The following is an 11324-nucleotide window of genomic DNA, read 5'->3' as shown; positions in this document are numbered from 1 at the left end:
TCACCTTATCTAAGTAAGCACATAATGGCCCCTCTGTATACTCAGACACACTCCCACAGTTTGTGTCCTCATGGACAGTCCCAGTGTGACCTAGGAATATGTTTACAAAGCATTTAAAGGGCAGGGAAGACACTGCCCTGACTCTGGAAGTTCGGTTCTCTGGGAAGGCTGGAGGGCTCTCTTGTTAGAATCAAGACAGTTCTTCGTAGATAGAGGCCTGAAAACACACTCTCTGTTGATACCCTTCCTTCCTCGAAGAAACAGTACTTTCCCAGTATTCTGTGAACTGAGAGTCACACATTGCTTGAAACGGTTTGCTTGCAGGTCATTTTTCAGTAGCAATTTCTTGTGATGTTGTGACAATAAGGATGTCCCCCACACTCACAGGGTAAGGCAATCCAAGATCCAAACGTCTGTTCCATCACATTTTCTGTATAGGAGCAGCCAGTGAGCCTAGGTCTTTGTGAAATATGGGTAGATACAGCAGAGACATCTCCTGAGTCTGACAGTCGATACCGGACCTTGATGGCCAAATTTGCACCTGCTAGAAAATCCATACAATTGCTTTTTTTTTGCTTTTTTTTTTTTTTTTTACTTCTGACAGTGATCGCTTTTGACCCACCTTTGGGATTTCAGAAGCAAGAAGGCGGCTCGCAAGTGCTGCTGATGACCTATTTGTAATGGAATGTCACCTCACCTGGGTAACAACAGTATGGCACCCAGCAGTCTGAACACATTCCTGCAGCCTGTTTCCTCATGGGCAGTTCTGGGATGATGTAGGAAGGTGGTTAAAAGCCTGGGCTAGTGCAGGGAAACACACTGCCCTGACTCTGCAAGTTAGGTCCTCAGGGTAAGACTGGAGGTCTCACATCTTAGAATCTAGACAATTCTTGATAGATAAAGGACTGAAAATTCATTCTCTGCTGATGCCTTTCTTTCCTTGAAGGAATATTGTTTTCCCAACATTCTGCTTCTTGAGTGTCACACACTTGCTTGGAGGTCATTTATCACTAAGAATTTCCCCTGAAGATGTGACTGGAGGGAAAGCCCCACAAACACAGTCAAAGGGAATCACATTCAAATGTCTGTTCCATCACGTTTGCTCTGTAGGTGAGATATAGTGAGCTTAGTCCTATCTGGAAAATTCTTGGATACTGCAGGGACACATCCTGAATGTGAATCTTGATAGCGCATCTTGGTGGCAAAATTTGCATTATTCTCTCCATTGGGCATAAAACCTTGTGGCCTAACAACTGCTTGAAAGTTCACTTAATACCTGTTTTCTTACTTCCGACAATGATAGCTTTGTTCCACCTTTCTGGATTTCTGAAGCAACAGGCGGTTCATAACTCCTAGTCCCTGGCCCATTTCCAGTGGAATGTCAGTTCATTTGGTAAGGGCAGAATGACACACAGCACACACGGACACTCTTCCATAGCCTGTTTCATCATGGGCATTCCTGAGTGATCTTGGAATGTGCTTACAAGGCTCAGAATTTGCAGGGAAACACTGCCCAGACTCTGGAAGATGGGTCCTCTGGACAAGCCTGGAGATCTCACATCTTAGAATATAGACAGATCCTGATAGATAGAGGCCTGAAAACACACTCTCTATTGATGCCTTTCCTTCCTCGAATGAACATAGCTTTCCCAGCATTCTGTGTGCTGAGAGTCACATACTGCTTGAAAATGCTTGCCTGGAAGTCATTTCTCAGTAGCAATTTCCCTTGATGGTTTGACCATAGGGAAGTCCACCACACTCACAGGAAAAGGCAAAACATCATCCAAACGTCTGTTCCATCATGTTTCTCTGTAGGAGAGATCCTAGGGTTAGGGTTAGGGCTAGGGTTAGGGTTAGCCTAGGTCTGTCCTGAAAATTCTTCAGTGCTGTGGGGACACATCCTGCGTGTGAACCTGGGTAATGGACCTTGGTGGGAAAATTCGCATTTTCCTCTAGGTTGGCCCTAAAATGTTGGGAAAGCAATGGCCCTTTGAGTAAGGAAAGGAATCAACAGAGAGTGTGTTTCCAGGCCTCTATCTATTAGGAACTGTCTAGATTGTAAGACGTGAGACCTCCAGTCTTGCCCAGATGACCTAACATCCCGAGTCAGGGCATGTTTCCATACAATCTCTGAGCCTTGTAAATACATTCCTAGGTCATACCAGGACTGCCAATGAGGAAACAGGCTGTCAGAGTATGTCTGAGAGAGCTGGGTGCCATGTGATGCTACCTACATTATGTGACATTTCACAGGAAAGGGACCACCAGATAGAAGTGGCAAGTGGACTGCTTGCTTCAGAAATTACATGGGTGGACCAAATCTGTCACTGTCAGAAATAAGAAAACAAGTACTGGATGGATATTCAAGCAGTTGCTATGCCAAACCGTTTCAGTGCCAACTGAGAGAAAAAGGTGAATTTTGTCCTGTATTCAGGTACACACTCAGGATGTGACCCCACAGGATCCAAACTTTTCCAGATAGACCTGGGTTCACTGGACCTCTCTAACAGAGAAAACGTGATGGAACAGGTATTTTGATGCTTGCTTGCTTGTCTTGTGATTGTGTGCGCTTCCCTACTGTCACAGTCTCAGGGAAAATTGCGACTGAAAAATGAACTCCAAGCAAACGTTTTCAAGCAGTGTGTGACTCTCAGCACACAGTACATTGGGAAAGTTATGTTCCTTCAATGAAGGAAAGGCATCAACAGAGAGTGTGTTTTTTTATAGCAGGAACTGTTCAGCTTCTAAGATGTGAGAGCTCAGGCCTGCTTAAAGGACCTAAGTTCCAGAGTCAGGACAGTGTGTCTTGCTGCACTTTCTGAGACTTCTAAATGCATTCCTAGGTCATACCAGGTCTGCTCCTAAGGAAGGATGCTGAGGGAGTGTATCAGATTGTGCTGGGTGAAATCCTGTGGTCACATAGATGAGGTGTCATTCCACTGGAAATGGGCCTGCAGCTAGAAGTTGCAAGTCATTCATGTGCTTCAGAAATCTCAAAGGGTGAACCAAAGCTAGCATTGTCAGAAGTAAGAAAACAGCATTCAGATGGAATTTCAAGCAGTTGCTCGGCTGCACTGTTTTAGGGCCAAGTGAGAGAAAAATGCATATTTTAGCACCAAAGTCTGGTACCCAGATTCAAACATAGGTGTTTCCCCACAGTGTCCACGAATTTTCTAGATAGACTTCCGTTGAATGGATGGCCCCCACCAAGAAAACGTGATTGAACAGATGTTTGGAAGTGCTTTTGAATTTACCTGTGAGTGTGGTGCCTTCCCTACAGTCACACCTCCAGGGGAAATTGCTAATGAAAAATGACCTCCAACAAGTGTTTTCAAGCAGTGTGTGACACTCAGCACACAGAATGCTGAGAAAGCTATATTCCTTTGAGGAAGAAAGGCATCTCAAGAGAATATGTTATCAGGCCTCTACCTGTCATGAACTGTCTAGATTCAAACATGTGAGTCCTCCAAGTTTCCCAGAGGACCTACATACCAGAGTCAGGGCAGTGTGTTTCCCACCACTTTCTGAGATTTGTAAACACATTCCTAGGTCATACCAGATCTGACCATGAAAAGTCACACTGCAAGAGTGTGTCTCAGAGTGCTGGGTGACATATTGTGCTAACCTAGATGAGATGACATCTCCCTGGAAAGGGGCCAGTGGCTTGGAGTGGAGAGCCTCCTGCTTGATTCATAAATCCCAAAGATGCACCAACACTATCACTGTCAGAAGTAAGAAAACAGTAATTAGACGCATTTTCAGGCAGTAACTAGGTCTAACCGGTTTAGGGCCAACTGAGAAAAAAATGCAAATTTTGCTGCCAAGGTCCGGTATCCAGGTTCAAACATAGGATGTGTAGGAACAGTATCCATGAGTATTCTAGACAGTTAGGTTGAATGGATCGCTCCTATCAAGAAAACGTGATTGAGCAGACGTCTGGATGATCCTTTGCCTTTTCCTGTGAGTGTGGCGGTCTTCCCTAAGGTCACAACATCAGGGGAAGTTGCTACTGAAAAATTACTTCCAACAAGCGTTTTCAAGCAGTGTGTGACTCTGAGCACACAAAAAGCTGGGAAAATTATGTTCCATCCAGGAAGGTAAGGCATCAACAGAGAGTGTTTTATCAGGCCTCTGTGTATCACAAACTGTATAGACTCAAAGATGTGAGACTTCCAGGTTTGCCCTGAGGACCCAAATTTCAGAGTCAGAGCATTGTATTTCCCTACACTTTCTGAGATTGCATTCAAGTACCATATTTTGGACTCTATTGTTGACCATGATGGCTACTCCATTTCTTTTAAGGGGTTCCTGCCAACAGTAGTAGATATAATGGACATCTGAGTTAAATTCACCCATTCCTGTCCATTGTAATTTGCTGATTCCTAGAATGTCGACATTCCCTCTTGCCATATCCTGTTTGACCACTTCCAATTTATTTTGATTCATGGACCTAACATTCCAGGTTCCTATGCGATATTGCTCTTTACAGCATCGGACCTTTCTTCTATCACCAGTCACGTCCACAACTGGGTATTGTTTTTGCTTTGGCTCCATCCCTTCATTCTTTCTGGAGTTATTTCTCCACTGAGCTCCAGTAGGATATTGGGCATCTACCGACCTGGGGAGTTCCTCTTTCAGTATCCTATCATTTTGCCTTTTCATACTGTTCATGGGGTCCTCAAGGCAAGAATACTGAAGTGGTTTGCCATTCCCTTCTCCACTGGACCACATTCTGTCAGACCTGTCCACCATGACCCGTCCGCCTTGGGTGGCTCCACACGGCATGGCTTAGTTTCATTGAGTTAGACAAGACTGTGGTCCTGTGATCAGATTGGCTAGTTTTCTGTGATTATGATTTCAGTGTCTGCCCTTTGATGCCCTCTCACATCACCTACCATCTTACTTGAGTTTCTCTTACTTTGGACGTGGGGTATCTCTTTCCAGCTGCTCCAGCAAAGTGCAGCCACTCCTCCTTACCTTGGACGATGGGTATCTCCTCAGGCCGCCCCTCCTGACCTTGAATGTGGAGTAGCTCCTCTCGGTCCTCCTGCACCCGTGCAGCTGCTGCTCTTTGGACGTGGGATTGCTCCTCTTGGCCACAGCCCCTGATCTTGAGCATGGGGTAGCTCATCTCAGCCACCTCCTCTGACCTCAGGCATGAGGTAGCTCCTCTTGGCCACTGCCCCAGGCCTTGGACATGGGGTGGCTCCCCTCAGCCACTGCCTCTGACCTTGGGCGAGAGGTAGCTCCTCATGGCCATGCTTCTGCATGGTCCGTCCCAGCCTGCACCATTTGAATGCAGAGTTCCAAAGAATAGCAAGGAGAGATAAGAAAGCCTTACTCTGATCAATGCAAAGAAATAGAGAAAAACAACAGAATGGGAAAGACTAGAGATCTCTTCAAGAAAATTAGAGATACCAAGGGAACATTCCATGCGAAGGCTGGGTTCAATAAAGGACAGAAATGCTATGGATCTAACAGAAGCAGAAGCTATTAAGAAGAGGTGGCAAGAATACACAGAAGAACTGTACAAAAAAGATCTTCATGGCCCAGATAATTACGATGGCGTGATCAGTCACCTAGAGCCAGACATGCTGGAATGTGAGGTCAAGTGTGCCTTAGAAAGCATCACTACGAACAAAGCTAGTGGAGGTGATGGAATTCCAGTTAAGCTATTTCAAATCCTAAAAGATGATGCTGTGAAAGTTCTGTACTCAATAGGTCAGCAAATTTGGAAAACTCAGCAGTGGCCACAGGACTGGAAAAGGTGAGTTTTCATTCCAGTTCCAAAGAAAGGCAATAGCAAAGAATGCTCAAACTACTGCACAGTTTCACTCATCTCACACGCTAGTAAAGTAATGCTCAAAATTCTCCAAGCCAGGCTTCAGCAATACATGAACCGTGAACTTCCAGATGTTCAAGCTGGTTTTAGAAAAGGCAGAGGAACCAGAGATCAAACTGCCAACATCTGCTGGATCATTGAAAAAGCAAGAGAGTCCCAGAAAAACATCTATTTCTGCTTTATTAACTATGCCAAAGACTTTGACTGTGTGGATCACAATTAACTGTGGAAAATCCTGAAAGAGATGGGACTACCAGACCACCTGATCTGCCTCTTGAGAAACCTATGTGCAGGTCAGGAAGCAACAGTTAGAACTGGACATGGAACAACAGATTGGTTCCAAATAGGAAAAGGAGTACGTCAAGGCTGTATATTGTCACCCTGCTTTTTTAACTTATATGCCGAGTACATCATGAGAAACACTGGGTTGGAAGAAGCACAAGCTGGAATCAAGATTGCCAGGAGAAACATCAATAACCTCAGATATGCAGATGACACCACCCTTATGGAAGAAAGTGAAGAGGAACTAAAAATCCTCTTGATGAAAGTGAAAGAGGAGAGTGAAAAATTTGGCTTAAAGTTCAACATTCAGAAAACTAAGATCATGGCATCTGGTCCCATCACTTCATGAAAAATAGATGGGGAAACAGTAGAAACAGTGTCATACTTTATTTTTGGGGACTCCAAAATCACTGCAGATGGTGATTGCAGCCATGAAATTAGAAGACGCTTACTTCTTGGAAGGAAAGTTATGACCAACCTAGATAGCATATTAAAAAGCAGAGACACTACTTTGCCAACAAAGGTCCATCTGGTCAAGGATATGGTTTTTCCAGTGGTCATGTATGGATGTCAGAGTTGGACTGTGAAGAAAGCTGAGCACCGAAGAATTGATGCTTTTGAACTGTGGTGTTGGAGAAGACTCTTGAGAGTCCCTTGGACTGCAAGGACATCCAACCAGTCCATCCTAAAGGAGATCAGTCCTGGGTGTTCACTGGAAAGTCTGATGCTGAAACTGAAACTCCAGTACTTTGGCCACCTGATGTGAAGAGTTGACTCATTGGAAAAGACCCTGATGCTGGGAGAGCTTGGGGGCAGGAGAAGGGGATGACAGAGGATGAGATGGCTGGATGGCATCACCAACTCGATGGTCATGAGTTTGAGTAAACTCCGGGAGCTGGTGATGGACAGGGAGACCTGGTGTGCTTCGATTCATGGGGTCCCAAAAAGTCGGATACAACTGAGCGTCTGAATGGAACTGAACACTTTCTGAGCATTGTAAACACATTCCTAGGTCATACCAGAAGTGCCCTTAAGAAAAACAGGCTGCAGGAGGGTTTCTGAGATTGCTGGGTGCCATGCTGCACTTACCAAGATGATGTAGCATTCCACTGTAAATGGGCCAGCAGCTACGAGTTGCTAGCTGCTTACTTGCTTCAGAAATCCCAAAGGGTGTACCAAGCGATCACTGCCAGAAGTAAGAAACCAGCAGCTAAATGCATTTCCAGGTAGTTGTTATGCTGTACTGTTTTTGGCCAACTGAGAGAGAAAGGTGAATTTTGCCACCAAGGTCCACTGTCCACGTTCACATCCAGGATGTGTCCACTCAGGATCCAAGAATTTTCCAGACAGACCTAGGCACACTGAATCTCCACTACAGAGAAAACATGATGGAACTGACCTTTGGATGTTGCTTTTCCTTTTCCTGTGAGTTTGGTGGACTTCCCTATGGTCAGGAGCAATTGCTAATGAAAAATGACTTCCAACAAGTGTTTTCAAGCAGTATGTGACTCTATGGACATGGAATGCTGGAAACCTATGTTCCATTGAGGAAGGAAATGTATTTATAGACAGTGTGTTTTCAAGACTCTATCTATTAGGAACTGTCTAGCTTCGTGAATTCTCCATATTTGCCCAGAGGACCTCATTTCCAGAGTCAGGGCAATGTGTTTTCCTGCACTTTTTGAGCTTTGTAAACATATTTCTTGGTCATACCAGGACTGCCCGTGAGGAAACAGGCTCTCTATATCAGGAACTGTCTAGATACTAAGATGTGAGACCTCTAGGTTGGTACAGAGGACCTAAATTTCAGAGCAAGGGCAGTGTGTTTTTGAGCATTTTCTGAGCTTTGTAAACACATTTCTGAGTCATGCCAGGACTGCTCATGAGAAAACAGGCTTCAGGTGTGTGTCTGAGAGTGCTGAGTACCATACTGTGCTTACCTAGATGAGGTAACTTTCCATGGCAAATTGGCAGGTGGCTAGGAGTTGTGAGCCACCAGCTTGCTTCAGAAATCCTGAACGGTGGACCAAAGGTTGCACTGTCAGAAGTAAGAAAAAAGTAATTGGATGGATTTTCAAGTAATTGCTAGCCACACCTCTTTATGGCACCCAGAGAGAAAAATACAAATTGTGCACCCTAGGTCCGGTATTCAGGTTCACACATGGGATGTGTTCCCTCGTGATTCAAGAAATTTCCAGACAGACCTATGTTCCCTAGAGTTCTTCTACAGAGAAAACTGGTTGGAACAGCCATTTGGAGGTTGCTTTGCCTTTCCCTGTGAGTGTGGGACCCCTACCTATGGTCACAGCCTCAAGGAGATATTGCCACTGAAAATAGACTTCCAAGCAAGCACTTTTCAAGCAGAGTGTGACTCTCAGGTCGCAGAATGTGAAGAAAGCTATCTTCCTTTGAGGAAGGAAAGACCTCCACAGAGAGTGTGTTTTCAAACCTCTATCTTGCAGGAAATTTTGAGCTTCTAAAACATGAGACCAGCAGGTCTGCTGAGAGGACCTAAATTCCTGAGTCAGGGCCGTGTGTCTCCCTGTAATTTCCGAGTCTGGCAAACACATTCCTAGGTCATAAAGGTACTGACCATGAGAAAGCTGGCAGCAGGAGTGTGTCTGAAAGGGCTGAGTGCCTTACTGTGGTCAACTGTGTGAGGTGACATTCCAGTGACAGGCTCAAAGCTACAAGGTGTGAGCCACCCGCTTGCTTCAGAAACCCCAAAAGGTAGAGCAAAGCTAGCTCTGTCAGAGGTAAGAAAATAGCAATTGGACGGATTTTCAAGCTGTTGCTAGGCTGAACCACTTTAGGGCCCCCTGAGAGAAAAATGCGAATTGTGCCCTGTAGGTCAGGTATCCAGGATCAAACACAGGGTGTGTCCCGGCAGGATCCAAGAATTTTCCACAGAACTAGGCTCACTAGACCTCTCCTGCTGGGAAAATGGGATGGAACAGACATTGGAAGTTGGTTTTCCCCTCCCTATTGTCACAGACTCAACAGAAAGTGCCCCTGAAAGATGACCTCCAAGCAAGCACTTTTCAAGCAGTGTGTGACTCTCAGTTCACAGAATGCAGGGAAAGATATCTTCCTTCAAGAAAAGAAATGCATCAAAAGAGAGTGTATTCTCAACCCTCTATCTTGCAGGAACTGTTTAGCTTCACAGACGGGAGGCCTCCAGTACTGCTCAGAAGAACTAAATTCCAGAGTCAAGACCATGTGTCTCCCTGCACTTTCCAAGCCTTGCAAAGCCATTCCTAGGTTATACTGGTACTGCACATGAGGAAGCAGGCTGCGAGAGTGTGTCCAAGAGTGCTAGGTCCCTCACTATACTCACTTCTGCGAGGTGGCATTCCACTGTAAAAAGGCCCATAGCTGGGAGTTGCAATTCACCTACTTGCTTCAGAAATCAAAAAGGATGGAGGAAATCTAGCTCTCTCAGAATCAAGAGCAATTGGATGGATTTTCAAGCTGTGGCTAGGCCACACTGCTTTAAGGCCCACAGAGAGAAACACGAATTGTGCCCCCTCATTCTGGTATCCTGGTTCACAAACAGGGTGTGTCCCCGAAGGATCCAAGAATTTTCCAGACAGACTTACGCTCACTAGAGCTCTCCTACAGAGAAAACGGGATGGAACAGACATTTAGATATTGCCTTGCCTTTCCCAGTGAGTGCGGGACCCCTCTGTTTGGCTACAGCCCCAAGTGGAAATTACCATTGCAAACTCATGTCTAAGCGAGCACTTTTCAAGCACTGTGTGACTCTCAGTTTGCAGGATACTGGGAAACCTATATTTCTTCAAGGAAGGAAAGGCATCCACAGAGAGTGTGTTTTCAAACCTCTCTCTTGCAGGAACTCTTTAGCTCCTAAGACATGAACCCTCCAGTTCTGCTCAGAGGACCTAAATTCGAGAGTCTGTGCCGTGTGTCTCGGTGCATTTTCCCACCTTTCAAACACATATCTAGGTGATACTGGTACCGCCCATGAGGAAGCAGACTGCGGGAATATGTCTCAGAGTGCTGGGTCCCTTACTGTGGTCACCTCTGTGAGGTGACATTCCACTGTAAATAGGCCCAAAGATAGGAGTTGCGAGCCTCCCATGTGCTTCAGAAACCCCAGGGGTGGAACAAAGTTAGCTCTGTCAAAAGTAAGAAAATGGCAATTGGACGGATTTTCAAGATGTGGATAGGTCACACCGCTTTAGGGCCACCCGAGAAAAATATGCAAATTTGAACCTGGGTGTCCAGATTAACACACAGGGTGTTTCCCCACGTGATCCAAGAATTTTTCAGACAGACTTAGGTTCACTGGAGCTCTCCTGCAGAGGAAACACACATCCAGAGTCTCCAGTGTGAACCCTCCAAAATCTATACCTTGTGTCACAAATCCACAGCCTCCAGGATGACCCTACCCTCAAGATCCTGTACCTGGGGTCACATGTCCACTATTTCCATGTCGAGTCCACCTCCAAGAACTTGAACTTGTGGTCACATGTCCAGAGTCTTCAGGGTGACCCCACCTCCCAGAAGCTACCGGTGTGTAGCATCCACAGTTTTAAGGATGGACCCAATTCCCAGAACCTGTACCTGGGGTCACACTTCCATAGTCTAAGGGTTACCCCACTTCCCACACATTGAACCCAGTTTCCCATGTCCCTGTTAGCCAGGGTTACCCTCTCCATGACCCTGTAATGGGGATCACATGTCCACAGTCTGCTGTGTGTCGTCACTTCCCAGACCCTTCACCTGGAGTCACAATCACAGTTTCCAGGTTACTCCCTTGCAGACCCTGCCCCTGGAGTCACTTATCCACAGTCTCCAGGGTGACTCATCCAAAACCCCACACTGGGGCTCACATGACCACAGTCTCCAGGGTGACCCAAGCACCCAGATCCTGCACCCAGGGTCACATATCCACAGGCCCCAGGGTGTACCTCTTGCAGACCCTGCACCTGGGATCACATATCTACAGCCTCCAGTGTGATCCCCATCCCCAGACCTGGTTTGGGTGAGAAATATCCATAGTCTCCAGAGTCACACCTTGGGTCACATGGCCATAGTCTCCAGAGTCACACCTTGGGTCACATAGCCATAGTCAACAGGGTGAACTCACCTCCCAGAGCCTATACATGGTGTCAAATGTGCACAGTCTCCAGGGTTACCACCCCTCCAACATGCTGTACCTGGGTCAAAAGCCCAC

The sequence above is a fragment of the Cervus elaphus genome, chromosome 8, assembly GCF_910594005.1.
Source record: "Cervus elaphus chromosome 8, mCerEla1.1, whole genome shotgun sequence".
NCBI lineage: Eukaryota > Metazoa > Chordata > Mammalia > Artiodactyla > Cervidae > Cervus > Cervus elaphus.
Note: the sequence above shows the minus strand (reverse complement) of the source record.